At 39.3% G+C, this 6,111-nt stretch overlaps 1 pseudogene; it reads right to left on the bottom strand.

Annotated features, from left to right (window-relative positions):
• Positions 1–2,053: 2,053 nt before the first annotated feature.
• Positions 2,054–5,271, bottom strand: LOC111728377 (annotated as a pseudogene).
• Between the last annotated feature and the right edge of the window lie 840 nt (positions 5,272–6,111).

Genomic DNA, 6,111 nt, shown 5'->3' with positions numbered 1-6,111 from the left:
GTTATCAGATTCTAGCCCTATTCATTGTCTTTGAGCTATTTTGCAACTCTCTGTAAGCTGTAGGTAGCTGATAGATATGCACATTTTTCTCTATCTGGAGGTAGTTTTAATTAACTTCCTTCCGCTTGTGGAAAAACCAGTTTTGTGGACATTTGCAATTCATCTCAACATTCCTTTATTCATATAAATCTATGCTGTTTTTAGTTTTCCTTTGTTATAACATCTGCCTGATGTTAGGTCCGTAAATCTTATTATGAGTCCAGTTTTTTTTTTTTTCATTTTTGAAATACTTTTTTTTTTTTTCTGGAGGCAGAGTCTCACTTTGTCATCCTTGGTAGAGTACAGTGACATCATAGCTCACAGCAACCTCAAACTCCTGGGCTCAAGCTGTTGTACCCAACTCGAGTGGAATTATAGAGAAAACACCAGCACACTGAGTTCAAATTAGGTATGGGGTCTTTTATTGGCTAGCCCACAGAGATGGATTCATATCCCAATTCCTGGCATCTGCATGAAAAAAGAATGGGTTTTTTATACCTTTTTCAGACGAGGGGGGAGAGTGGTAGGTGGAATCTTTGCGAGGTTAGATTTACAGGGTTGAGGGTTGGTTAGTTACCAGGGGAACCAAGGATAGGAATGCGGTTTTACAGAGCTGCTGTGACTCTGGGCTAATCCCCTGTGTCTGCAGGATATGCTTGTTTAACAGCCGATTTCTGCAAGGCCTACGTGCTGAAAGGGGTGCGGAAGGGGAGGAGGAAAGAAAGTGCAGATTGGAGTCCCTTTGGCCTTCTCAAAGCAATTATCCTGCCTGCCTCGACCCCCCAAGTAGCTGGGACTACAGGCACCTGCCACAACACCCAGCTATTTTTAGAGATGAGGTCTTTCTCTGGCTCAGGCTGGTCTGGAACATGTGAGCTCAGGCGATCCACCTGCCTGGGCCTCCCAGAGTGCTAGGATTACAGGCATGAGCAACCGGCGCTTGGCCAGTTTTTGAAATTCTTATCCAGTCCAAATGAGTAATCTCAAAGTCATCAGCATAGGTCTGTATTTCAGAATACTTGTCAGTCTTTTTTTTTTTTATTTTACAGATATCATGTATTTAAATGAAGCTGATACAATGTCCATTTAAAATCCATATCCCAGGCCAAAAAGTACAAATAAAACCAAGAAGAGATGGTTTTGCACCTGTAGCTCAGTGGTGCCAGCCAGCTACACCAAAGCTGCAGAGTTCCAACCCAGCCTGGGCCAAGCAAACAACAATAACAACTACAACAAAAAAATAGCCAGGCATTGTAGTCCTGGGTGCCTGTAGTCCCAGCTACTTGGGAAGCTGAGGCGAGAGAATTGCTTAAGCCCAAAAGTTTGAAGTTGCTGTGAGGTGTGATGCGATAGCACACTACTGAGGATGACGTAGTAAGACTCTGTCTCCAAAAAAAAAAAAAAGAAGAAGAAGAAGAAGAAGAGCACTTCTGCATGAATAACTTTATTATTTGCTAATGAAAATTAGAATTTTTCTGGGATCTTCCAACAAGATTTTTAAAAAATCTTAAAATGCCTTCTCTTCAGTGAAGCCATCTTTGGAGTTAGTCATTATTCTCACTTTATCCGTCATCTTGACTCCAACTTGATATTTCTCTTCTTTTGGTTCAGATCCTCAGATTTAAAAAGTAGCTTCAAGTTAAGGAAAGGCCATTTTTCTACAGTTCATTTCTCTGAAAAACTTCCATCGCCCACTGAAAGTCACAGTCCAGGAATAAAGCAATCACATGCTAGAACTTCAGGGCCAAATGGAAAGTCATTATGAACACGTCTTGCATTGGCTGATCTTATTTATCACCACAAGCCTGAAAATACACAGTCCTGAAAATGGTGGCCTGTCTGCGCACACATGTAAGTTTTAAAACAGAGTGGGCAATACGAAGGGGACTGAGGTTTGATCACCAAAAATCAGCACAATGAAAGCAAATGATAATGAATAATGAGCCCTAGAATTCCAACTACAAGATGTTTTAAAGAGATGAGGTGTCAGTTTTCAATTGTTTTGAACACTGCATTACAAAAGAACTATTTTTAAAAATAAAAAAGGATTGAGGGAAAAGAAAAAATAATAAAAGAATATCTCAATTATTGAATGACACCCCCCCCCCGTTTGTTCCTAATAAACTTCAATCACATCTTCTTCCTCCATTCCCAGTTCTTCTGAAATATGATTATCAGCAATTCTCTGACCTTGAAAGAGAAAACTGAATGAACTCATTGGAACTCCCTGTCTTTGACAGTACGACTCTTCGAGTTTCTTGAGATGTGTTGTCACTTTCACTTTGAAGTGAATCTCATTTCTATCCTGTCCAGTGACTTTGAGTTTAATGTATTCTCCTTCCTTCTTATCCCTCAAGTCTTCAGTTGAAGGTTTTGCCTACTGGTCAGACACAGTGATAATGGCTTCACCCAAGGTTCTCCACACAGCAGCGGCCTCGGGTACGCAGAACCTTACTCTGGGGTTTACAAATCCATCTCCCTTCCCCACAGCACAACACCCCTGTCAGAGTCTTTTTATCCTTTTCACAAACCCCCTTGAAGATACAACACTTTAGGGTTATAGTTGCTTGTAAAGATCTTTTAGAAGCAGCATCAGAATAAAGCATTACCTATGCATTAAGGATCTGATAAGGGTTCATAATAATAACATGCAACGGGCCGGGTGTAGTGGCTCAGACCTGTAATCCCAGCACTCTGGGAGGCTGAGGTGGGTGGATAGCTTGAGCTCATGACTTCAAGACCAGCCTGAGCAAAAGTGAGAATCCATCTCTACTTAAAATAGAAAAATTGAGGCAAGAGGATCGCTTGAGCCCAAGAGCTGGAGGTTGCTGTGAGCTATGATGCCAGAGCATTCTACCCAAGGCAACAGCTTGAGACTCTGCCTCAAAATAAATAAATAGGGCAGCGCCTGTGGCTCAAAGGAGTAGGGCGCCGGCCCCATATGCCAGAGGTGGGGGGTTCAAACCCAATCCTGGCCAAAAATAATAATAATAATAATAATAATAAAATAAATATAACATGCAACTGACAAGGAAATTTGATTATTTCTGTGGCATGCAACAATTTAACATTAGATTTATGACTGATAACATATACTAAGACATCGGATTTCTAGGAATCTCATATCATTTTGGAACACATGTTAACACATTTCTACAAATATAACTCAATGATTAAACATCATTTATTTGACAATATCTCCCATATAATTTGATAACTTGCCAATAAGCTTACTATGTTTCTCTTGGACTTACAGGGGCCCTTTTGGAGTTTTGAGGTCAAAAAGTTACAACATAGAGTTGGAAATTTGATTTGGAGAAGCCTATCAAATATATCAAAAGCTTAAAACACTTGATCAAAAATAAGATCACAAACCACTATGAAATAATATTCACTTAGTAAAAGTCACAATTAAAAGATTTCAAAAAGCAAGAAACCTTTACTCTTTGAATAAGAGAGACTCAGTTTTTCACATAATCAAGAGACCTAATAAATACATCATGAGATAAACTGAATCTGTCTCTCCTTCCCTTCTCTCTCTCTCTTTCTCTCCCTCCCCCCTCAGTAAAATCTGTTTTTACCACTTAAACTACTATAAGGCTCTGGTTCTCTTTAACAGGAATAAAATAAATTATTTCATATGATTTAAGTTTCCTATCTGTATGAGAGTCATGATTTTAGGTTCTTCTGAAAATTAACTGCAAATAGCCTTCTTCGGCTCTCACCAACCTCCTCTCTCACTTTTCCAAAGGAAAATCAATTCCATACATAGACCTTCCAAAAAATCTTTCTGATGTGCTCCTTCAGTGCTTAACCATTTCATGTGCGATAAATCTGTGATGTGTTACTTTGTTCATGAGGATTTACTATCCAAAATTAGATCAAGTTCCCAAGAATGAAGAGACTCATGTATTTCTTTGATCTCCCCAGACAAGAATCTTGCATAAGACTTTGTGGAATTTATGTTTGCAGTAATATCCTCGGAGGGTGTAAGTCTGACAGCCACCTCCACAAAGGCAGGAGGCAGGAATCGTGCAAGAAAAGCAGTGGAGCTCAGAAAGCCATTAACAAAGCCTATGATTTAAAGCTGACCTATTTCACTGCCCTGGGCCCTCATTCAGACTATGGAATTCCTCCCCACACACAATACATCCCTTGCTACAGAAGATTAGAAGCAATGCTCTGAAAGTGAGCTCTTAGAAACCGGCATTACAACAGAAGGGTAAAGAATAGCTGCTGTGTAGCTGTGGGAAAAGATCTTTTAAAAGTAAACCAAATAAGATTAATGACTACATTGCTGGCAAGTTTAAAAAAATGGATGTCTATAGAAAAGGGCCTAGAATTGTGAGTAATATCCTCTGCTAAATGTAGGGCATAGTATAAAGTATTCTGGGAAGATGTACTTCATATTTATCAAGTATTCATATATGTGTATACGGCACTTCATTCACAAGTATATCAGATAGATTTGATATTACTGAAATCTAGAAGGAGAATACATCTGAATTATAATTTAGTTAATATTATGACATAAGTACCTGCTAATGCACTTGCATTAGAGTCTAATGATTAGGACAGTGGAAGAAACTGATTTTCATTTTTAAAAGCTGCTAAAGACATATCGTACAGTCAGGTACTATAAACTATATCTCTTTAGCATAAGGATTATTTTGAGCTGATCATTTTGAGAAACTACAGAAACAGTAGTTCTGAAAACAGAGCAGACATCACTGTTTTTAAGGAAAATGTGTATCTGAATAAAATCTTGATTTGTAGGAGTATTTGTCTCTCAGTACCAGAAAATATAGGATGACTCTTAATCACTACAAATTATTATCAATGGAGAAAGCTGGATTTAAATCTGCATAACAAACCTTACCTTTGGTTATCCTGATTTTCCTCCATCTCCCCATAACTGGTCCCCTTCTTTCTTTGTTTCAACTGAAGACAGTATTTAAGTCTGAACTATAAGCCACCTCTTGGAAATTATTCATGTTTCTGGGTATCTCCCATGTATATATGAGGTATACATGTTAATAAACTTCTGTTTGTTTGTCTCTTGTTAATCTGTATTTTGTTACAGGGTCCATCCTGATCAAGAACTATGAAGGTTAAAGAGAAATTTTTCCTCCCCTACAGAGCCAGTGTTCCAGAGCCCTGCTTTAGGGTTCAGATGACAGTAGACCTTTTCTTCCATTAAGTAGGACTTACAGCAAGTCCAACTTTGGGCATTCCCAACTGAGCTAAGCTCTTCCCATGAAGGCAAAGACTATACTCTGGTGAGCTTATTCAAAAATCAGAAGATTATCATAAGATCATCACTTACATCTCTGGCTCTGTGGCCAAAGCTTATCCCCCTTGTTACCATGATGTTAGGGCAGCAGCTAGCCTGGTGGAAGCTCCCGCAGACATCTTAGTCACCCCTTTACCCTATGGATTCCCAAGGAACAGAAAAGGTATTACTTCAGAACAGCACACAATAGTTGTCAGCCAGTCTCATTGCCTCTTATGAAATTCATTTATGGTTCTGCTTCACACAAAACTGTTAAATATTGCTCTAATCTAAATGTTGATATCCTACTTCATCTTTTGAATGACTGAATCTCATGACTGTCCAACAGCTATTTAAACTATAAATATCCTTCATTCTGACCTGACTCAATATTCCTTCACAGCAGTGCTTCTGAAAGTATGTTCACCAGACTACCAGCCTCAGCATCATCTGGCACTTTCTAGAGATTCAAATTCTTGGGCCTACTTTGGATTTTTTGAATTAGAAACTCTGACAGTGGAACCCAGCAATCTGTGGTTAAATAAACCCTCCAATTGATTCTGATGCATGCTAAAAGTTGAGAACCCTTTTCCTGATGGCTCATATCTTAAGAATAACGAAGGCAGCTGGGCACCTGTTGCTCAGTGGTTAGGGTGCTGGCCACATGCACTAGGACTGGCCAGGACCTGCTAAACAACAATGACAACAATAACAAAAACATAGCCGGGCGTTGTGGCAGGTGCCTGTAGCCCCAGCTACTTGGGAGGCTGAGGCAAGAGAATCTCTTAAGCCCAAGAGTT

Source organism: Otolemur garnettii, unplaced genomic scaffold, assembly GCF_000181295.1.
Source record: "Otolemur garnettii isolate 467f Iridium unplaced genomic scaffold, OtoGar3 scaffold00153, whole genome shotgun sequence".
NCBI classification, from domain to species: domain Eukaryota; kingdom Metazoa; phylum Chordata; class Mammalia; order Primates; family Galagidae; genus Otolemur; species Otolemur garnettii.
The sequence above is the reverse complement of the archived record's forward strand: the minus strand, read 5'-3'. Positions and strand labels throughout refer to the sequence as shown.